Source organism: Desmodus rotundus, chromosome 5 (genome assembly GCF_022682495.2).
Source record: "Desmodus rotundus isolate HL8 chromosome 5, HLdesRot8A.1, whole genome shotgun sequence".
Classification (NCBI taxonomy): domain Eukaryota; kingdom Metazoa; phylum Chordata; class Mammalia; order Chiroptera; family Phyllostomidae; genus Desmodus; species Desmodus rotundus.
In genome coordinates, this window is record NC_071391.1 from 54654713 (window position 1) to 54679848 (window position 25136).

At 39.8% G+C, this 25136-nt stretch overlaps 1 pseudogene; it reads right to left on the reverse strand.

Annotated features, from left to right (window-relative positions):
• Positions 1-1586: 1586 nt before the first annotated feature.
• Positions 1587-25136, reverse strand: part of LOC123477900 (lysosomal Pro-X carboxypeptidase-like) — a 37783-nt pseudogene continuing 14233 nt past the window's right edge.

The window sequence follows — 25136 nt, forward strand, 5'->3', positions numbered from 1 at the left end:
GAAAAGGTCTCGTGCACCTGCCTCTTAATGTCCTGACACTTCTGGCTTTAATGGCAGCGGCATCAACCACCAGGAAATAAAATTTAAAAAAAAAAAAGTTGAACATAACTATAGTCTACTTTTTGAATAGTTGATTCATCAATTTTTAATGGCTTCTTAAGAAAGTATCATCAGTGATCACAGCATATAAAAGCCTGCTCTGATGTAAAAGGAAAAGCAAAACAGAGTCATTTTCCCAAACTGACAAAATGTAACCAAATTACCACAAAACTGACCTTAGAAACAAAGAAAAATGGAGCAAAAAAAGGCCAGATTCTAACTGGCAGTACCACAGTGGCAAATATCCCAGAACTAAGAAAAGCTGCCAAGTAGAAGAGAGAAAATTAAAGGGCTTTCCAAAACCAGCCAAGCCCAGTGCGCACAGGGATCCCAACAGTTGGAGTGAGCTGTAGGAGCAGCACACAGAGACAAGGTCCCGCCTTACTCTTTATTTACAGCACAGTTCCAACTCGTTAGATCAAGGACAAATGAAATGACTCCTTTTTCCTGGGTTGGCATCACACATCCTTTCTATCAGCTGCAATCACATCATCTTTCTGCTTTTCCTTTTGGGAGGACAAGGGTGGGAAGTGACAAATGGGCCAAAGAGACTTCAGTCTGAAAACCAAGAGAAATCCCTGCTTGCAGACAAACAAAGGAATGGACTCCCCCTCTGTGAAAGGCAGGAACCGTGCTGCAGTTATGAGGGCCCTGATGGGGAGGGAAAGCTGCCACAAAGAGATTCTTCCTGGAAGTGGTCAAAGGCGGCAAGGACCTGGGGTGTGGGATGGCTGCTGTCACCACCGTCACCCTCTTCTGTCTCAGCCTTTGCCCCAGCAAATCCAATGATGAACAAGGGAAAGTAATTTTGTGTAGAAAACCAAAGCGAATGGGAATGTGGGTGGAATGAACATAAAAGAAGAAACTGAAAATGATCAAAAATTGCTCAGCGTGTCTTTCTCAGACTGGCATAGAAATCTCTGATCCACTGCTTCATGTATTTAACTTCCAAAGAGCGGGCTAATAGCAGAGACTTGGGATCAAAGGCATTGTTGGCTCGAAGATCTAGGTGATGGGTGCCTTCCGGGATAGTGATGGCAACCAAGGTGTCTGTGATGTTCTTGGTTACTCCACCTCCTGACCAGGGGTCTAAGTCACCATTGCTAAGCGGGGGAAAGAAAAAAAATAGGATTGTTAGATTTTTGTATTTTTTATCCAGATAAGACAAGAGAGACCTATTTTATGCATAACATCTAAAATTACAAGCTTGTAACCTAGAGATTTGATCTGGGGACCTAATCTGTCACATAGGGAGGTTATTCACACCAGTACATTTTTCTGCAAACAAATACTAGAAACAGGACCAAAGAGTGAAGATGGTACCCCATGAATCAGTCCAGATTGTATCAAAAGTTGGAATTTAGAAACCTAAATTTCAATCCCAGCTTCATCAAAAGCCAGATGACCTTCCTCCTCTGAAAACCAGAGATAACAAGGCCGACGTCTCAGAGCCGTTACCTGGGTTACATCAGCGGTACATGTTGTATTCAATAAGCACAAGTGTCAGGCACGTAGCAGTCCCTCAGTAATGCCAGTGTCCTCCTTCCTAGGACCAGCTATCAAAGTAATAAAGAAAAGCCCTCATATTTTAAAATGCTAATTATCTCTTAGCTATTAAAAAAAACCTCTTCATTTTTTCACACAATACTTCCCTTGAAAATAGGGATATAGAACTAAAAAAAATTCCTCTGAATCGGAATCAGAAAATTTGGTCATTACTCAAAGATCCCCATTTTACAGGGGCTTTAAAGTTAAGGAAATGCTGTTAGGTTATTAGTCTTGGCTGGTACACACAACACTTTTCAGAATGATGTCGACAGGATCAGTCACTGAAGGAGGCTACTTAGCTTAGCTGAGTAAAAATCTATCACAACCACAGAAGACAGCATCCCTAAAAACATTCAGCAGCTTAGTTGAGATATAATTCACTGCAAAATTTCATTTAAAATGTACAATTCAATAGTTTTTAGTATATTCAGTGCTTTGCAACCATTACCACAATTTTAGAACATTTCATCATCCCAAAAAGATACCCATTCTCATTGGCATCCAATAATCCCCATTCGCCTCCCCAGAATTTTCTTACTCTCAGCCCTAGGCAACCACCAATCTACTTTTCATCTCCACAGACTAGCCTATTCTGGACATTATAAATGGAATTATACAATAGGTGATCCTTTGTGATTTGCTTTTTTCATTTCAGAATAATGTTTTCAGTTTTTATCCGTGTTGTCCTATGTTATCAGTATATTATTCCTTTTTATTGACAAATAATATTCCCTTGTATAAATATGTCACATTTTATTGTTTCCACTTTTTTCTATTCTGTACATCACTCCTATGAACATTCATACAAGTTTTGGCATGGATGAATGTTTTCATTTCTCTTGGGTATATACCTAAAAATGGAATTTCTCATATATATGGTGACTTAACCTTGTGAAGAAGTGCCAAACTACTTTCCAGAGTGACTGCACCATTTTACGTTTTGCACTAGCAACACATGATGGTTCCAATTTTTCTATATCCTCACCAACACTTACCTGTCTTTTGTTAATACTTTAAATTTAAATATAATTGGTATACAATATTATGTTAGTTATACTATTTTCAGGAGTACAATATGGCAACCCAACAATGTTATACCTTTTGATGTGATGACCCCACAGATTCTAGTAATCAGCTACCACCGTGCAAACATATCACAAGAGTATTCACTATATTCCCTTTCACTTTTTCACCCACCCACCCATGCCATGTGGGTATTAAATGATTCTTATTGTGGCTTTCATTTGCTTTTCCCAAATGACTTATGGTATTGAGCACTTTTTCATGTGCTACTGGACTGTATATCTTCTTTGAAAAAAATCTAGTCAGATCTGTGCCCATTTATAAACTATTTATTTTTCATTATGAACACCGTTATTAATTTTTTAAATATATTTTATTGCTTATGCTATTACAGTTGTCCCATTTACCCCTTTATTCCCCTCCATCCTGCACCAGCAGTACCCCCCACCTTAGTTCATGTCCAAGGATCGTACATGTAAGTTCTTTGGCTTCTCCATTTCCCATACTATTCTTAACCTCCCCCTATCTATTTTGTACCTACCATTTATGCTTCTTATTCCCTGTACCTTTTCCCCCATTCTCCCCTCTCTCCCTCTCCACTGATAACCCTCCATGTGATCTCCATTTCTCTGGTTCTGTTCCTGTTCTAGTTGTTTGCTTAGTTTGTTCTGGTTTTTTAGGTTCCATCGTTGGTAGTTGTGAGTTTGTTGTCACTTTACTGTTCATATTTTTGATCATCTTTTTCATATGTAAATCCCTTTAACAGTTCATATAATAAGGGCTTGGTGATGATGAATTCCTTTAACTTGACCTTATCTGGGAAGCACTTTATCTGCCCTTCCATTCTAAATGATAGCTTTGCTGGATAGAGTAATCTAGGTTGTAGGTCCTTGCTTTTCATGACTTTGAATACTTCTTTCCAGCCCCTTCTTGCCTGCAAGGTTTCTTTCGAGAAATCAGCTGATGGTCTTATGGGAACTCTTTTGTAGGTAACTATCTCCTTTGCTCTTGCTGCTTTTAAGATTCTTTCCTTATCTTTAATCTTGGGTAATGTAATTATGATGTGCCTTGATGTGTGCTTCCTTGGGTCCAACATTTTTGGGACTCTCTGAGCTTCCTGGACTTCTATGTCTATTTCCTTTGCCAGATTGGGGAAAGTTTCCTACATTATTTTTTCAAATAAATTTTCAACGTTTTGCTCCTCCTCTTCTTCTGGCACCCCTATGATTCAGATGTTGGAATGTTTAAAGTTGTCCTAAAGAGGTTCCTAAGCCTCTCATTTTTTTGAATTCTTATTTCTTCATTCTGTGTTGGTCAAATGTTTATTTCTTTCTTCTAGTCCAAACCATTGATTTGAGTCCCGGTTTCCTTTCCTTCACTATAGGTTCCCTGTATATTTTTTTTTATTTCATTTTGCATACCCTTCACTTTTTTCTCTATTTTGAGACAATACTCAACCATTTCTGTGAGTATCCTGATTACCAGTGTTTTGAACTGTGCATCTGATAAGTTGGCTATCTCTTCATCACTTAGTTGTATTTTTTCTAGAGCTTTGATCTGTTCTTTCAGTTGAGCCACATTTTTTTGTCTTGGCATACTTTTTACATTGTAAGGGGTGGAGCCTCAGGTGTTCACCAGGATGGGGCAACCCGTGTCATTTTGTTGTGGTGCTGTTGTGGGAGATGGGTCAGAGAGGGAACAATGCCTCTACCTTGGCCCTCATCCAGCTTTCAATCACTTCCCCCACTACCCACAATCAAATTGGGCCCTTCTGGTGCTGATTCCTGCGTGAGTGGGTTTGTGTACATTCTAGGACCCTGTGGGTCTCTAATGAACCCCACCTGTGAGGCTAGGAGTGTCTCTCACCACCATAACTGCCATAGGTTTTTATAGCCAGAGGTTTTGAGGCTTTATTTCCCCATTCTGGAACCCTGGGTTGCTCCCCAGTTGTTACTCCTGGTTTATCTGTGTGCAACTGTGGCACTGCCCACTCTGCCGGCTGCTACCTTGCCCATGCCAGTCCTCCAACCACAAACTTGCAGTACATCTTCTCTGCCCCAGCTGCCCATGTCCCCCACTCCTACCACTCTGTATGAATGTTTCTCCTTTAACTTCTTGGTTGTTGGACTTCTATACAGTTCACTTTTCTGGCAATTCTGGTTGGTTTTTGTTTTTAAATTTGTTGTTGTCCTTCTTTTGGTTGTACGAGGAGGCAAAATGTACCTACCTATGCCTCCATCTTGATCGTGACTCCCACATGATTATGGAGGCTGAGAAGTCCAAATCCATGAGAACCAATGGTATATTTCCAGGCCTCGTCAAAGACTGAAGACAGGAGAAGACTCATAGCCCAGCTCAAACACAGTAAGGCCAAAACTGGTTATCAATTAAGTCATTTGATCCATTTTGAGCTAATTTTTAGGTATGGTATGAAATGGGAATCCAGCTTCATTCTATTACATGTGAATATCTAGTTGTCCCAGCATCATTTCTTGAAAAACCTATTTAGATGTCTAAAAGTCAATTGACCATACATATATAAAGATTGACTTCTAGACTGTCAATTCTCTTTCATTGATCTATTTTCTACCTTTAAGGCAGTATCACACTGTGTTGATCATGGCAGCTTTATAACAAGTTTAAAACTAGACATACGAGTTCTTCAAACCTGTTCTTCCTTTTCAAGACTATTTTGGCTATTCTGGGTCCCTTGCATTTTTATATATTTTTTAATACGAACTTTCAATTTCTGTTAAAAAAAGCAGCTCCAATTTTGACTGGGATTACACTATATCTGTAGATTAGTTTGTGGCATATTGACATCTTAACAATATTAGTTCTTCCACAAGTACATGAAATATTTTCCATTTATTTAGATCTTTAATTTCTTACAGCAGTGTTTCATAATTTTCAGTGTATACGTGTCACACTACTTCTGTTAAGTGCATTCCTAAGTATTTCATTCTTGATGTTATTGTAGATGAAATTGTTTCCTTGTATTAACTCCACACATGCATAGACTGGTTCAAAGTTTACAGAGCCTTTCACATTTGACAATTATAACAATACTACAAGGTAGGTTTAATTACAACTGTTTTATAGAGGAGAAAACTAACACCCAAATCATTCACCTAGCAATGGCAAATCTGATAGACAAACTCAAGTCTTACAACTTCAGTTCAATGCTCAATTTTATACTACCTTACATTCCATGGGAACATGATTGCCATCGGAAATCTACAATACATATACCCTCTTGACCTGTGTGGTGCAGAGTAAAAAAAAAAATGAGCTTTGGCAAGGGACATAAAGGAAAGAATAAACAAATGGGACCTCATCAAAATAAAAAGCTTCTGCAAGGCTAAAGAAAATAGCACCAAATTACAAAGAGAACCAACAGTATGGGAAAACATATTTGCCAGTGATACTTCAGACAAGGGCCTGATCTCCAAAATATATAAAGAACTCACACGACTGCACTCCAGGAAGACAAACAACCCAATTAAAAAAATGGGCAAAGGACTTGAACAGACAATTCTCCAAGGAAGACATACAGAGGGCCCAGAGACATATGAAAAGATGCTCAACATCACTAGCCATCAGAGAGATGCAAATTAAAACCACAATGAGGTACCATCTCACACCAGTCAGAGTGGCCAGCATAAACAAATCCACAAACAAATGTTGGAGAGGATGTGGAGAAAAGGGAACCCTAGTGCACTGTTGGTGGGAATGCAGACTGGTGAGGCCACTGTGGAAAACAGTATGGAATTTCCTCAGAAAACTAAAACTGGAACTGCCCTTTGACCCAGCAATTCCGCTGCTGGGATTATACCTTAAGAACCCTGAAACACCAATCCAAAAGAACCTGTGCACCCCAATGTTCATAGCAGCACAATTTACAATAGCCAAGTACTGGAAGCAACCTAAGTGCCCATCAGCAAACGAGTGGATCCAAAAACTATGGTATATTTACACAATGGAATTCTACGCAGCAGAGAGAAAGAAGGAGCTTATACCCTTTGCAACAGCATGGATGAAACTGGAGAGCATTATGCTAAGTGAAATAAGCCAGGCGGTGAGGGACAAATACCATATGATCTCACCTTTAACTGGAACATAATCAACAAAAGAAAAAAGCAAACAAAATACAACCAGAGACATTGAGGGGGGGAACAGTCTAGCAGTGGCCAGGGGGGAGTGGGGTGGGGACAGTGGGAAGAGGGGATTGCAAGAACTATTATAAAGGACACATGGACAAAATCGGGGGGGGATGGTGGGGGTGGGGGAGGGAGGTGGGTTCAGCTGGGGTGGGGGGGAGGTAAGGGGAGAAAAGGCATACAACTGTAATTGAATAACAATAAAAAGTAAATTTTTTAAAAAAATGAGCTTTGGGATCAGACACACCTGGGTTCCAGGCCTACATCAGCCTCCTAATCTCATGGAAGCTTAGATTTCTCAAGGTAAAATAGGGACTAAAATACCTGGATTTAAGAACCTGGCCTGTGGCATGATAGGTATGAGATCACTTTCCCCTTATATGGCATCATTTGGAAAGTCTTCATCTACATATCACTTGAAACAACAGGACATTTTATGTTATGTTCTGACATTTGTTTAATGCACATTCCATTTTGCTGATATTGTTACAAAGCCTGACATAACAAATCTTCAATATTCTATTATCAGATATATGAAATTATTCCCATAGTTTGCATAATCATCAAGAAACCCTTATGTATAAGTACAATCCATACATAGGTGAGAATACAATAGACCTTAGCCAATCCCTAGCCAAGACCTTACCCCTAAACTTCAGAACCAAAATTCAACCATCTACTTCACATTTTTACATGGGAGTCTAATTAGACTTCTCAAATACCAGGTCCAGAACAGAGCTGTTGGTACTGCCCAAATCCCAACATGGCCTTCCCTCTATTTTCTCAATCTCTGTTAATGGCAACCCTGTCCTATTAGTTATTTAGGCCAAAATGTTTGGTGTCACTCTTTAACCTTCTGTTTCTTTATCACCCAATCTGTCAACAAATTTTGTCAGCTATATACTCAAGTATACCCAGAATTTAGACATTTTGCACCATACCCACTATCCCCACTCTGATCCAACTCACCATTATCTCTAGACTGAATAGCATTTTACTGACCTTCCTCCTCTACTCTTACCTCCCTACTGTCACTAGAAGAGCAATTTGATCCTATCAAAACCTGAATCACATTAAGTCATACCTCTGCTCAAAACACTCCAAATTTCCCCATCTCATTCAAATTAAAAACCAAAGGCCTCACTAGGACCTGCAAGTCTCTACATGATCTGGGCTCTCTACTAACTCTGATTTCAACTAACACTACTTTCTTCCTCATCAACTACTCCAGCCACACCGGCTTCCTTGCTGTACTTGCAGAAGAATATGCTTGGTCATTTACTTTCAAGGACTTGGCCCTTGCTTACTCCCCTGGGTGGAGTATTTTTATCCCATCAAGCTCATATCTGTCTAAGTCCTCCCTACAGATCATTTTCCAAAAGTCACCCCTTGGTGATGTCTTCCTTGGTCACTTTCTTCTAAAATTTCAACCCTGCCATTTCCCTATATACTTTAACATTTTATAGCCCTCTTCCCTAGTTATTTTTTTCTCCTTAGCACTTATGTCCTGATGTATTTACAGGTGCTATCTTGTTTATTATGTCTCTATCAAACTAGCACTCCCCAAGGGGAGGGACTTTTGTCTGCTTTGTTATGGTACCCTTAAAACCTGGCACATGGTGTAAGCCATACAAATATTTACTAAAAAATAAGAAAAGAATGTAAATCTCTAGTTGTCTTTGTCCTGATACCATATGCCCTACACAAAAGAGGTGTAAATACATATGTACAAGGTCAGGAACATGTAAATCACTTCAGTATTTTTTCTCAAGATTTTACTTATTTATTTTTAGAGAGAGGGGAAGGGAACAAGAAAAAGAGGGAGAGAAACATCAGTGCAAGAGATGTTGATCAGTTGCCTCTTGCATGTCCCCAAATGGGGACCTGTTCCGCAACCTAGGCATGTGCCCTGACTGGGAATCAAAACAACAACCATTTGGTTTTCAGGCTGGTACTCAATCCACTGAACAACACCAGCCAGGGCCATGTAAGTATTTTTGATATGAAAAAGTGGAATTCAAATAAATGATTAATATAAATATATAGAGACTGACCTTCAGTGGTGTGTAGTAGTGGCAAGAAAAATTAACTAAGTAGCAAATCTATGTTTTATAGCCTTACTAGCCACATAATTTTTGGTATGTAACCTGACCTCTCTGACCCTCAATTCCCACATGTCTAATGCCCCCAAATTTTAAGGGCAATGCCCTTCCATAAAGAGATATCATGGGTTTCAGTTAAATTATATATGTGAAAGGTATAAACTGTAAATGTGCAGTTTTATTATAATTATTAGCATATTTTGTAAGCCTGAGAGGTGTTAATGTAACCAAGAAGCATGGGGTCCAGCTGCATATCACCATACATATGCATAACACAAAGTTTTGTGGGAAAGGAAATAGATTTTTATTAACAGGGTTCCCAATTTGAAGGGGATGGGAACATTTCTGTTCTGAGCCGACCTCACCCACAAAGTACAGAAAACCAGCCGCCCCTAGGGAGCTTAAAGTCCAAATCCATAACCAGAGGTTCCCCATTATTGCTTACTTATGGCCCAACGTTGTTTTTCCCATGAGTCTCCATCTCTCCAGCTCCAGGCCCTCTCTTTCCCACTTGCCAGAGTTGCCATCACCTCACAGCAGCTCGCTCTCTCTCAGGGTCTTGGGTGTGCTGCCATTACACTCCAAACAGTCATGCAGGGAAAGCTCCATTTGTGGGGAACTTCCTATCTCATGCCTCCACATGCTGCTCTCCATCTCTGTGCTCTAAGGGTGAGAGAGTGGAAGCAGTTCAGGACCCTGTTTGCCATGCTGCACGGGGTTGTAGCATCCCAAGGGCTGGTACCCAGTGAGGCACGCATCCCAGCGAGGGACCCTGTTTCCCAGAGCTCACTTTCAACCTTGTGAGGCCTAAGCTTCAAGCAGTCCTGGTGCCAGCCATACCCCCCATTCAGGGAAAAGCAAAAGGAGCCCCCAAATCCAAAATGCCAAGTGGCCGAGAGGCCAAGAGCCAAGAGAGCGAGCTTCTGCCCACCTTCTGTTTAAAAGTCCTGTCCCAAAATCCCATGCATTCCAGAGGCCAGTGGGAGTGTCCAGCTTTTCAACCAATGAGTGGTAATGTCGGTGATGTTTGTCTTTGCCCCTCTTCCAGCCACCATGTTGCATAAGGATGCAGTCTCCCAGCAACACTTCTAGTGATTCTGCCTGAGGCAGTAGTCATCTTCTGCAGCTCCTCCCTGTTGGGAAGGCATGGGCTGCTTGGTTTCTGGGGCTGGGCATGCTGGCTCGTTTACAGTTACCTTTTTTTATAGTTTGCCTGGGGCAACCTCTTTTCTGTAGTGGCCCCTCCCTCTGCAGGGAGGGCAAGCAGCTTCTAACCTTCAATTCCAACTTGGGGTTTTCTCCCTGTCCCTTGCTTTCTCCTGGAGATATGGCCTGACCACTCTGTTACATTAATACTTCTGAGAGGTAAATGAATCATGAAAAAAAATGTAAAATCATTTCTCACAGAAACTGAATCAGAAAACTAATGCAATCATTTTTTTCTACACAAATGTACAAGTTAAATGAAAACAACATGCATTTAGGTACATTAAATATATGTATGCTTGAAATGCAAGCTTAAATTTCCACAATGAATTCTCACCACAGTTTTGTTTTTAAAAAAATCCAATTGCAACATAATAACATCATTGACTAAAAAGTCAATCCAAAAATTTACTTTGTTTGTTTTTATTAAAAACAAAAAGGAGCCCTGTCCAGGTAGCTCAGTTTTTTAGTGTTGCCCCAACACACCGATGTTGTGGTTTTGATCCCTGATCTGGGCACATACAAGAATCGAGCAATGAATGCTTGGTCAATCAATAAGAGAAAGAGCAACCAAAAAAAATCAAGGTTTCTCTCTCTTTCTCTCTCTCTAAAATCAATAAATGATTTTTTAAAAGAGGGAAAATTCACATGCAAAATAGGATCCTTAAATTTTAACTATCAGATATATTTCTAAAGTAAACTACACAAGGGGTTGGATTCTCTTAAATGAACAGATAGCCTTTATCACTATTCCCATTTGACAGGACCAGCCCAGATAGGAAATTCTCCTTTATTTATAAAATAAAAAAGCCATCCTAACAGCCACACAGCAAGTAAACTGCATTTGATTTAAAAGGTCATCTGAATCAGCCTAGTGACTTAGCAACAATGTTTGGAGTTGCTGAGAGACCTAAGATGCACATGGACTTGAATTTCTTGGTCTTAGACAAGTGAAACGTAAGCAAGTCACTGGAGAATTTTTTTTTAAAGTAATAATGACTTTCATGAGAGAATCTAGGTGCCTGGATAAAATTTCCACCAGTGAACTTCACTTAATTGCTGGCAACAATTTTTCTAAAAAATGATATTAAACTAATCAGCTTCTTAGGAATTGCCTTTCAGACTTATAGTAACTGAGAATGACCACTGAGTTAAGATAATACCTTATCATTTGGGGTTGGGGAAAAATTAATCCTTCCAACAAAACCACTATGAAAGTTTTTAAAATGCTGAAGTGGAACTACTAATAGCTACTGATTTTTCAATCCTAATTCATTCAACAAATGTTTATTGAGTGCCTACTCTGTGCCAGGCACTGACTGGCTATAGGGCATTCAGCAGTCAACAGACAGAATCTCTTTCCTCATAGTGCTCCCTTCCACAATAGTCTAACCACGCCCTGAAATGACTGTAGGGTGGTCTTTATTTCTAACTTACAAAACTAGGCAATCTGCCTGAGGCCACGCAGCTTACTCAGTGAGGAAGTAGAACAGCACCCTGGTCTCTCTGACTTCAAAGCCCAAGCTCTTAAGTGGCAAATCTCCAATTACGGACTGAACTTTCCGATCAGAAGAGCAGTCATGCATTTGTGGGAGGCAAGTACAGAGAGAAGCCTGAACATAAAGATATTTTCACATGGCTCCTTGGACATGTTCTCACTCATCAACCGGAAATGTTTTCTAGCTGGTAGCGACTAAGAATACAGAACAGAGACACCTGGGGCTGCTCCTTACTTTGGAAATGTGCTTTCTTCAGAAAAGCAGAATTGTGAATTTTTAAGTAACTTAAAAAAATTGACATTGAATTTTTCACTGAGCAACATTTTTTAAAAGTTTCTTTTTAAAAATTAGACTTGCCACTGCAGAAAGATAAACTAGCATCTTCACATAGTCCTGCCTGCCTTTAACCTTTCATGTGCCTCTGAAGCCTTCCTGAGCTTTGTATTTCATTCCTCATTTTTACCAACACATTTATTGTGCACTAATTCTGTGCCAGTCACTATAGCAGGTGCCAAAGGTACGGAGATGATTAAGACCGTCACCGCCATTAAGAAGCCCACAGTCTCATGGGGGTAGATAGAAACACAGACAGATAATTTCCACACAGAGTGCTGTGATAGTCACAGGCCCTAGGAGCTAAGGGAGTGAGGAAACCTAACCTCTCTGAGGGAGTCAGGGAGGGTTTCTTGGAGGACTCCTGTGTCTTAAGAAAAGGAGAAAAAGAGGAAGGAACAGGACATTCAGGGACAAATAAACAAGTACTTCAGGGACAACTAGTTCATGGGATTAACACTTTTAAGCATTACAGCAAGTTTATGGAGTGAGTAGTATAATTATTCTCACTTTTTTCAGGAGAGAAGATTGAGAATCAAAGAGAGCTTAAGTAATTTTATTTAAAGAAGCTCATTCTACCTTGTCACAGCTCTGTTAGAAAGTCCTTTCTCATACTGAACTAAAAACTTTTAACACTGAGCTATAATTTCCACCTACGGGGTTCAGTTCTATTCCCCAAACTTTTCTCACAAAATCGGCACTGCTCTCAGTGATGATGAAGAGGAGGAGGATTGTTATATTGATGACTTCATGAAAATAATATGAGGACAAATGGATAATTAAAATACATATCTTTGATGGTTGTATCCAATAAAACAAGTATAATGTATTTGACAAAATGCATATATTAAAATCTTCACACAAGGATTTAAAGACTCCACTTTAATCAAAAAACTATGGTACATTTACACAATGGAATAGTACACAGCAGAGAAAAATAAATGGTACATTTACACAATGGAATAGTACACAGCAGAGAAAAAGAAATGGTACATTTACACAATGGAATAGTACACAGCAGAGAGAAAGTAGGAGCTCCTACCCTTTGCAACAGCATGGATGGAACTGGAGAGCATTATGCTAAGTGATATAAGCCAGGCAATGAGGGACAAATACCATATGATCTCACCTTTAACTGGAACATAATCAACAAAAGAAAAAAGCAAACAAAATATAACCAGAGTCATTGAAGTTAAGAACAATCTAACAATAGCCAGAGGGGAGGGGGGAGGGAACAGTGGGGATAAGGGTTTTCAGGAACTACTATAAAAGACACATAGACAAAACCAAGGGGGAGGATGGAAGCAGGGGAGGGAGGTGGGTTTGGCTGGGGTGGGAGGGAGTGGTGGGGAGAAAATGCAGACAACTGTAGTTGAACAACAATAAAGTAATTTTTAAAAAAGAGAAATACCCAAGAACACATGGAAATCAAGAATCAAACACCGAATTTTTTAACTACTTATTTCCAACAGTTGATCAGCATTGTTTCCTGTATGTGGACACCAACAGTGGATTCAGCTCTTTCAAAACGCAGCACAAAACTACAGAGTAGACACATGGAATGCAGAGAAGAGCATTATGTTCAAGCACAGCATGGGAGATGAGGCAGGGAGACAATGCAAGCTGGGTAGGGGAACAGAGGGTGCTGACTTACAGCAACAAGTGGCCTCAAACTCTGGAAAAGAACAGTAGTGAGTGAGTGTGACTCACATGTTGGCATCAGATCCCCTCTCAGCACTAGAACACTGGGCCTCTGTCAGGCAAAGAAAAGAGGAGATCCCATGAATAGCATCTGAAAATAGCAGTTACTGTCGCTCCTTAAACAACACAAGTGTGGCTGGGGACCAGCACTGGTTGACAATGCTTGATGAACAGTTGAAAAATCCTACAATTGGTTATTGGTATCATTGTAATAATGTTTTGTTATTACAAATAAGCCCAAGATATGTATACTTGGGGCTAAATATTTGCATATATCTTTGTTTCTTGAGATAAATTCTTAGAGGAAGTACCAGTATAAAGGAAATAGCATTTTTAAAGGTTTTGCCACATTCTTATCAAATTGTCCTACAGAAAGGAAGTACCCACTTATAATTTTATCAATATACTAGATAAAAAGCCAGAAAAATATCACTTAAATTTTTTTTGCAAAATATTTGAAAAGTTACCAAAGGTATTTTATTATTTTAGGTGGTGCCAAAGTTCCTTTCCAACTCAGAGATTATAAATCCAAGCATAATCCTCTAGTATAAAAAACACAATCTCTACATATCACTATGCATTTTCTTAACAATTTTGGTAGCAAAGAGTGAAGTTTTCCAAAAACTACTGAAGTTATAATGGCAAAACCTTAGCATTGTCCCATATTTATTTAAAGACTGTAGTAATTCAGAAGGAGATGTTCACATACTTTCATGAAAGATCAGTAGGATGCACTAAAACGCTTCTGTAAATGTTAAGTTGAACCCTATGAAATTGCCATGCTTATGAGTCAAATGGTCAAATGTTGGCATATTTGGTTTAAGGTCATATAATACTTCAACCTAAGCCTGATAATTTGCAGACGTTACCCACTTTTGAGGGCAAGCGCTCAGTCTGTTGATTGTTTACTTGGGGGCCATGATCTAATTAGACAAGAAAAGACAACCACTTCCACCCAAAATACTCAACACAAAGATGGCCCCTGTACTATATTTTCTATTTATTTTGTGAGCACTAGCAAACAGCATCTTCTAATTCATTTCTACATGAGGCATTGCTTAAGGCCATAAATTCACTTATTTGGGGTCAGCTGGGACTCAGGCTGCTAGTACAACTATTAAATGACCCTTGGGGTCAGGTACTTTCCCTACAGTGGTGCAGGGAGAAACATATAAGGACAGTCCCCAAATTCATGGATGAATAAACAGTTTAGAGAGGTCTGGCTACAGACACATCACTTAAACACTGTGACTATAGGTTCTGAACCCAGAATTAGGCCACAGAGTCCTGGTATAACAATCTGTCCCCCTCATATCATGTAATAGAAATAATAGCTATTATTATTATATGACATAAATTCAGTGCCTAATTATATGTCATCCTATTAAGCCCTCATTAATGACACTAATAAGCATTACAATTACTATTATCCTCATTTCTCGATGAGGAAACTAAAACACATAGTGGTTGAGAGACTTCAAAGCCACACAGCCAGGAAGCAGCAGAGGTGGGATTCAAAGAGACTCCCTCTGAAGCTTCCATTTGTAATCACTGGGCTACACATACTCAACTTTGCATTTTTAGTGTATGAGACAGATAACAACACAAACATTACCTAAGTATACCTGTAATCTCATGCTTATTTATTTATTTATGTTGATTACGGGTGACATTTGATATCATATTATACGAGTTTCAGGTGTACAGCACAGTGGTTAGATATTTATATCATTTATAAAGTGATCCCCCAATAAGTCTAGTGCCCACCTGGCACCCTCCATAGCTGCTACAATATTATTGATTATATTCCCTATGCTGTACTTCACATCCCACGGGTATTTTCACACTTAATTTTTATACAAATTCCTTTTATTCTTAGATTGTCTTTATATTTTTCCAAGATTTTTTAGGTGAAAACTTGGAAGGGATTCTGTGGCACTATAAAATCATAAAACTTTTTTATTATGCTATAGTAAGAAGAAAACTGTAAAACAGTAATAAAAGGCTTAAGAATCACATGAAATAGACTTAATTCACTTTATACTTCCTGGAACAAAGGTAAATAATCAGGAAAAAATAATAAAGAGCATTAGAAGTCCATTTTAATAAGTGTGATTTTTAAGGGTGTAGAAATCATGGAAATAACAGAACATTCTAACCTTAGCACTAAACTCACCAGCTCTGCACCCAAATATTTAAGTTCTGCCCTTTGACCCCATGAACGCCACCAGAGAAAGTGAAAGCAACAATTTCCTGAAAAGCTTTGTGTCTCCCACCTATAAGGATAAGCATTTGAATAAAAGAAAGAAAAGGGGGGCAACAAAAATGTTTAAAAGAGGTAGGAAAGAAGATAGTTTAAATAAAAAGACCAATCTCTCAGAGAGTATGGTCCATCCACATTAGAGAAAGGATTAAGCAGATACATTCAGCTTTTCTAACAGATTTTCATTCTCTGAGGCTTCAATACCCCTCTCACACTCACTCAGATAATCACATTAGTTTTGTCATTAAAAGCTCCCTTTTCATAGAATGCACCTAAACCGCTTAAAACCACCCAGAGAGGTCGCATACATTACCAAACCAAGACAAACGGAAGAGATTTTCCACTTTATATCTTATTATTTCACAACATCTATCTGCATGCTCAGAAGGCTAAGCTAAAAGATTGGGTGAGTTACCAGCTAAAGAAAAATGATTCCAAAATAAATAAATTCTGCAATATCCTTTAAAACTGCTCTTTAAGCTGAGAAGAGACCCAGTAGTTTTATGCTAACTGAGCAGTCCACTGACAGAGGCATTTCCTATTTTTCTTTTCTGTTCTTTCATGTGTTCTATCAGCCAAGTCCATGACTACTTCTGCATGAATGTTGCAGCTGCTGTTAACAGTAAACAAAGCAAATGGAGTCTCAGGGTGCAAAACCCAATGACAAATTAAAGAGAATGATAACTGAGTTGATACAGAAAATGGCATTCAGTCACTGCCCCTGGATCCTTCAGAACATAACAAGGTCCAGACAGAACTGGAAATAAACTGCTTTTTACCAGAACCCAGCTGTTGTTTATTATCTCACCATCCTAAGCCGGACTGGGATGTAAAACTCAAACTCATAGACACAGACAACAGTATGGCAGTTACCAGAGGGAAGGGTGAAGAGTGTTAGTAAAGGGTAAAGGGGCCAGGTATATGGTGATGGAACATGATTTGACTTTAGGTGGTGGGCACACAAAATATACAGATCATGTATCATAGAAATGTACACTTGAAACCTATATAATTGTATTAATCAGTGTTACCCCAATACATTTAATTAAAAATAAAATAATATAAAAGGGAAGCTTTAAAAGAAACAAAAGAAAAGGACAGCTGTTTGTCAGCCCTTTAAAAAAGGAGGAAGTGTATCAGAGGGAGGAGGAGTCCTGGTTAAATGGAACTATCCAAGTGAAAGAGAGGTCCCCAACTGGGTAGTGTTCCAGGGATTAGTGGGCTGGGAGAACAGAGAGGGGGTCAAGAAAGGAGAAAGAGAATGAACAGTGAAAGAAAGTGATCTGAAGCTACAAGTTTGGGAGTGAGACATGTAGTGGAAAATTCTGAAATCATTTAGGATGAAACTGAAAACTGATGTAGTTAATCAAAGTTTCTCAAATAAGAGGAGAGAGAAAGCTATTTTTTGTGGGGTAGCAAAAAGAAACAGAATCAAAATATGTCATAAGCAATCAACACTTCCTTAAAATGTCAAAAGGAAGGATAAAGTCAGTAAGAAATAATTGAAGAAAATGACAAGAACTCGTCTGGATTAAAAAAAGGTAAAAGTTGACTTTGGGACAGACATAAAGTTATCTTGCCTTAAATGAACTTTTATAATTCATATATACAGAAGGTAACAGGTAGATTGTACTAAATCAAAAACAGATGACAAAATATTTGACATATACTGCATTTTGAGTGAATATTTAAGAGAGACAAAAATGGAATATTTATTTACATTTAAGACTCAAGAGAAAACTATATTAAAAGGAACATTAAAGAAATGGGGAGAAAACCAACGTTAGACTATTCACTGTTCCAAATCATAAACCAATTAACACTAAAAAGCTGTATTTTTCTAGCCTTTTTTCTAAATCAGAGTTGGCAAACTACAGCCTCTAGGCCAATCTAGCCCACTGCCCATTTTATATATATTAAGTATTATTGAAATACAATCATCCTCATTCATTTATATATTGTTTATGGCTACTTTCTACTACTTCCTTATGATACCTGCAGACTTCAATATCTGTGACACAAGCCATATGGCCCACAAAGCCTAAAATATTTATTATTTAGTCCTTTATAGATAAAGTTTGCCAAACCCTGTTTTAAAAAACAAGAGAATTCCCCATGTTTTTACCATCTGACAATTCATTTGTTTTCGGGTGGGCAAAGATGCAGATGTAATTCTCACTTTGTACACAGAGGACAGAATTAAATCTGATAGCTGTCAGACTGTGGCCAGCAATCCACCGAAACCTTTAGACAAGTCTTGTCCTACCCCAGTGCAATGTGGTAGATAGTAGGCTCAGAACAACAGTGGGCCTGAGTTCCAATCCCACATCCACACCTCTTTGCTGATCTTAAATTTCTTCCCCCTAAAACTGGGATTATACCTCCATTCTCACAGTACTTTTGTGGGGATTAAATGAGATAGTGCCTATGAAAGTGCTTTATAGACCTCCGGTCAAGATAGGCAGACACAGCTCACCACTTCCACAACCACATCAAAATTACAAGTAAAATGTAGAACAACATCACTCAGAACCATCAGAATCGAGTTGAATGGAAGTCTGACAATTATGGAATTAAAGAAACCACATTCATTCAGACTGGCAGGAGAGGCACAGTGCAGCACAGGCTAGTCCCACACCCACATGTGGTGGATAAAAATTTGGGAGGGACATCTGGGGAGTGAGGAGTCCCAGACCTATACCAAGACCCAGCCCAGGATTCCAGTGCCAGGAAGGTAAGTCCCCTCAACTTTTGGCTGCAAAAACCAGTGCGGATTGAGTTGGTGGAAGAAAATGCTAGAGCCTTAAACTGTTCTGTTGAGAGAACCCACACATGGATTCACCTACTCAAAGTCACTCCCTCCAAGCTCCAGCATTGGGGTAGCAGCTTGAAAGGCACCAGTGACATACAAGGAGAAACAGAAGTGTCTGGCATCAAGGAAAGCAAAGGCCACTGTCCTTTTGCTAAACTCTCTCCCCACAGAGCTGATAAACTGGTGCCATATCTGAGACTCCATTAACCCGGATAACACTGTTTGACCTGCCTTGGAGATCCCTAGAGACCCTGGCCTATCGTTTTATGGGGCCTACCCAAGACACTTTTCTATATGAATGGTTGGTCTTGGCTCATGCTTCACAACTTCCTAAATCCTATCAAAGAAGCAACAGCTGGCCTCAGTGAACCCCAGGCCCAGCACTAGTGGACCAGATTAGATCCACATCATGGCTTCACCTGGGAATCTCCAACCCCAACACAAGTAGCAGGCACCTCAGGTTGCTTTATAGCTCAGGCATGGTACCCCAGGCAAAACACAGGAGGGGGCTGAACTTGGCCTGTACCACCCAGGAATCCCCAGGCTTAGCACACCCAATGGACAGCTACAGACATCGGAGCACCACCACCCCGCCCCTACACAGCTGATCCTCCATGGAGGGCAGAGGTTGGTGGTCAGTGGTCACAGCCAGTCCTTGCAGCTGACTAGCCTGCAATGGGTAAATCCCTCCCATTGATCTGCCAATAGCAACCAAGGCTCAACTACAAGAGGAGGGTGTATGCAGACCACACAAAGGGCACACCTCAAGTGCACAGCTTGGGTGATAGAGGAGGCTGTGCCACTGGACCCTAAAGGACACCTACTACATTAGGCCACACAACCAAGACATGGAGTTCAAGCAGCTCTACCTAATACATAGAAATAAACACAGGGAGCCTGCCAAAATGAGGAGACAAAGAAACATGGCCCAAATGAAAGAACAGATCAAAATTCCAGAAAAGAGCTAAACAAAATGGAGATAAACAATCTTTCAGATGTAGAGTTCAAAGCACTGGTTATAAGGATGCTCAAGGAACTTAATGAGGACCTCAGCAGCATAAAAAAGATCCAGTCAGAAATGAAGTCTACACTAATTGAAATAAAGAACAATTTACAGAGAAAAAAACAGTAGAGTAGATGAAGCTGAGAATCAAATCAATGATTTGGAACATAAGGAAGCAAAAACAACCATACAGAACAACAAGAAAAAAGAATACAAAAAAATGAGGCTAGTATAAACAGCCTCCAGGACAACTTCAAGGGGTCCGACATTCACTTCATAGAAAATAGTGAAAGAAAACTTCCCTAATTTGGTGAAGGAAATAAACATGCAAGTCTAGGAAGCATTGAGAGTCCCAAATAATATGGATGCAAAGAGATCCACTCCAAGAAACATCATAATTAAAAAGCCAAAGATTAAAGATAAGAGACAATCTTAAAAGTAGCAAGAGAAAAGAAGTTAGGTACTAGATGGTTGCCAGATGGGAATGGGGTGGATGACAATGGGTGAGAATTGAGAGGATTAAGAAGTACAAATAAGTAGTTACAGTATATCCATGGGGATGTAAAGTATAGTATAGGAAATGTAATAGCCAAAGAACTTACATGCATGACCCATGGACATGAGCGATGGTCAGGGGATTGCCTTACGGAGTAGGTGATTTGGGTTGGAAGGGGGCAAAGGGGTAAAAATGAGGACAACTGTAATACCAGAATCAATGAAAAAAATAAAGTGCTTTGTAAATAGTAAAATAATGTGAAAGGATAATGCATTATTAGCACATAGACATATATGGAGACAAATGTGTTCAGATTTAGTTTTTCTCATTATTTTGATTCAGGTTTTCTTACCATGAGAAAGATCTGCTCTTTTAAATAACTTTGTATTATCAACATTCAATTTAATTCAAGACATATTGACCTCTGGCATGCTACATGCAAGACACCCAGTGGTCATTATACATTTTAGATGAAGAAAAATATCTCTAATCGCAAACAACGTTGTTCCATTTGGGATAAAAAAATTTAAGCAATGTGTGCAGTCAAGAGTTCAAAGAAACAGTTATAGTAAAAGTGCTGTTAAGATCTGGTTCTTGCATTACCGATTCTATTTACATTTCCAGCACTCGTTCCAGCTGTAGAGTCAGTTATATTCCCTAAATTTAACAACTATCGGAGAACCAAGATGGCGGCGTAGGTAGACACACTGCGCCTCCTCGCACAACCAGAACTGACAGAAAATCGAACGGCAAGGGGGACCTACACCAAGGAAATACAAAATAAACATTCTTCCAGACCGGTAGGAGGGGCGGAGACGGGCACTGGGGTGGAGAGGACTCACGTTGCTGTGGCGGGACTGAGACTGGCGGAGTGTAGGACAAATGGCGCAGGCAGTCCGAGCACTAGCAGACCCTGCGGCCCCACATTTGCACAGATAAACCCAGAGGGCCGGACTCAGAGTGACGGAGAGCGGGGCAGGCAGAGCAGCGGGTAGCACCCCGGGGCCCCACATTCGCACACAGATAAACCGGGCAAACGGCGGGGAGCGAAGCAGACCGCGCAACCCAGGGCTCCAGCTCCGGGAAATAAAGCCTCAAACCTCTGATTGAAAGCGCCCATGGGGGTTGGGGCGGCAGCAGGAGAGACTCCCAGCCTCACGGGAGAGGTCATCGGAGAGACCCACGGGGGCCTAGAGTGTGCACAAGCCCACCCACTGGGGAACCAGCACCAGAGGGGCCCAGTTTGATTGTGGGTATCGGAGTGAAAGACTGAAATCCGGAGGAGAGTGAGGCGGGCGCCATTGCTCCCTCTCAGTCCCTCCCCCACGTACAGCGGTCAGAGCACAGTGACCAGCCTTACCCCGCCCCGGTGAACACCTAAGGCCCTGCCCCTTAAAATAACAGATGCGCCAAGACAAAAAAAAAAAAAATGGCCCAAATGACAGAACACTTCAAAGCTCCAGAAAAAATACAACTAAGCGAGGAAGAGATAGCCAACCTATCGGATGCACAGTTCAAAGCACTGGTTATCAAGATGCTCACAGAATTGGTTGAATCTGTTCGAAAAGTAGATGAAAAAATGAAGCCTATGCTAAGAGAAACAAAGGAAAATGTACAGGGAACTAATAGTGACGCGAAGGAAACTGGGACTCAAATCAATGGTGTGGACCAGAAGGAAGAAAGAAACATCCAACCAGAAAAGAATGAAGAAACAAGAACTTGGAAAAATGAGGAGAGGCTTAGGAACCTCCAGGACATCTTGAAACGTTCCAACATCCGAATTATAGGGGTGCCAGAAGGAGAAGAGGCAGAACAAAAAATTGAAAACTTATTTGAACAAATAATGAAGGAGAACTTCCCTAATCTGGCAAAGGAAACAGACTTCCAGGAAGTCCAGGAAGTTCAGAGAGTCCCAAAGAAGCTGGACCCACGGAGCAACACACCAAGGCACATCATAATTCCATTACCCAAGATTAAACGCAAGGACCTACATCCAAGATTACTGTATCCAGCAAAGCTATCATTTAGAATGGAAGGGAAGATAAAGTGCTTCTCAGATAAGGTCAAGTTAAAGAAGTTCATCATCACCAAGCCCTTATTGCATGAAATGTTAAAGGGAGTTACCTAAGAAAAAGAAGATCAAAAATAGGAACAGTAAAAATGACAGCAAACTCAGTTATTAATGGCCACACCTAAAACAAAAACAAGAGCAAACTAGGCAAACAACTAGAACAGGAACAGAACCATAGAGATGGAGATCACATGGAGGGGTGTCAATAGGGGAGTGGGAGGGGGAGAGGGGGGGAAAGGTACAGAAAATAAGTAGCATAGATGATAGGTGGAAAATAGACAGGGGGAGGGTAAAAATAGTGTAGGAAATGTAGAAGCCAAAGAACTTATAAGTATGACCCATGGACATGAACTATAGGGGGGAATGTGGGAGGGAGGGGGTGGGCAGGATGGAGTGGAGGGGGGGGGAAATGGGACAACAGTAATAGCATAATCAATAAATATATTAAAAAAAAAAACTATCAAGTTGTCCAGCCTTTGTTTTTAAAACTAAGAGGAATGTTCTTTACAATGGAATCTTTTAAGAAGACCACATACAATAACAGATTTTGGTATAAAATAACCCTAAAATTTATGGTGTAATGTGTCTTTACACTTTCCAGAGTGTATTCACACCCAATATTCTATCTGATCCTACTGCAACCTTAAGGAGAATGTAAGGCTCAGTATCCCATTCTGCAGAGGAAGACATGAAGGCTCAGGAACAAGAGAGCCTTGCAAGATCGCACCACTGCTGAATAGTAAAAGGAGCCAGAGTCCGTGCTCTTTCCATCCCACGCTGCTGTAGGTGGATGACCCTTTATGACAGACGTAGTACGTACAGTACAGAAGCAGTTGCCTGAATCACAGTGCTGTGATAGCAGCTGCCACTCACTAAACACTGACCGTGTACTACAGAGATCTATCTACCAGTCTCACATACATCACAAAGATTAAATAAATCGAATATGCAAAATACATAGCACAGACTTGATACATAGTAATTAGTCCACTTACGGCAACTATTGGTCTTATTTCTAATTTATACAGCTCTGTTATCTATGCATTTTATCTCCATTATTCCAATGAAGAAACTGAGGTTCAGAAAATTTGGGTAACATGTCCAAGGTTGGGTAATCAGGAAGCGACAGAAGCCAGGATTGCTGCCCTGATCTGACTAACTGCAGAGCCCCTTTGTTACTGGGATTTTGTCTGATGCTGAATGCACGCACATGCACACACACACACACACAAAGTAAAGTGTGTTATTAAGTGATAAAAGGACATCTTCCTGTTACCTTGATTGGACAAGGAGGCAAAGGCTGTAAAAAGTCAGACTGGTAAGGGTAGTCCACCATTGCCAGATTTACCCAGGTTTCAGGGATCCAGTCTTTCAGATGCTGAACATCCTGAGAATTTGTTAATGGGGTACATAAGTGAAGGGCTTCAGAAAGCCAATGCAAGCCAGTACCTGAGAATAAAATCACAATGTCAAAATCTAAAAACCACTGCACAACATAAGGTTTTATAGATTCTTCACCTGATATTTCTGAAAATTCCATCTTTCATACCAACAATTGGCAACCATTTTTCATTTCATAGCACACATAAACTAAATACTATAGTTCTGTGGCACCCTCCAAAACTTTTTTTCCTATCTGAAAAAGACAGGTATAATTTTGATTTATCCACACTGGATGACTATTGTTGTGTTCTGCTGTTGTCAATTTTTGATTTGACAAGCAAAGCGGGAAGAGGTCTGTGCCCCTGACTAGCCAGTAATTGTATGTTTTAAAAATTCTCGCTGCCCACCAGTGTGCAGTTAATGGCACACCAGTTAAAACTTGCTGTTCTATACTCTTTCTCCAAGAATACTTTTTCAACATTCCATAAGATATTTTTAGAGCAAACTGGATAATCCTATGATAGATAAGCTGCCTATCCTCATGGAGCTTACCAGAATTTGTATTTTGGATTATTCCCTGTTTGAAAGATACTATTGAATTAAGTAAACAAACAAGTAGAATACCGTAGAGCAATGAGAAGACACCAACTATAACTAAATAAAACAAATGAGTGAGTCTTACAAACACAGCATTAAACAAAACTAGCAGACACACAAAATCACATAGTATGCAATTCCGATGACTAAAAAAATGAAGGGCAAGCAAAATTAATCTGTGGTTTTAGAAGTCAGAATAGTGATTGGCCTGGGAAAGGCTGAGGTAGTGACTGAAAGGGCCACAAGCACATTTCTGAGGGGATTTCTTGATCTAGATGATGATTACACTGTACATTTGCTTTGTGAAAATGTATTAAGCTGTGTATTTTGATGTATGCACTCATGAAAGTGTGTTATATTTAAATATGTACTTTATACTTAGATAAAATGTTTAAAGAAAAAGTGGGAAATGTTGAATTTAACAAGCGAAAGGTTGAAAAATGATTCCATTCTCTTAATTAAAGCTTACCCATTCTTGTGAGTCAATTAATGGGAACCCAGGAACTGTGGATGCTCTCTGAACAATTGGGGCCATTTTTCCTAAAATCTGTAGTTAAACGATTTCCGTAAATACATCACAAGGTACTGCCCCTCAAACTGCCAGTTAGGGGCAGAGGCTGCAAGAGCTCTAAATGGTAAAAAAACAAGGAAAGAGGAAAAATGGTAACTCATCGAAGCCAAATTTTAAAATTGACACTGATATTAAACAAAAATTATGAGAAAATAATAACAGCTGTTAATGAGATAGAAACTCAAAATCTCAGTATAATAGAATGGAACATGTTTTACCCAAAATAAATCTTTAGGTTTGCCATGACAACCATTTAGAAGTTCTCATGT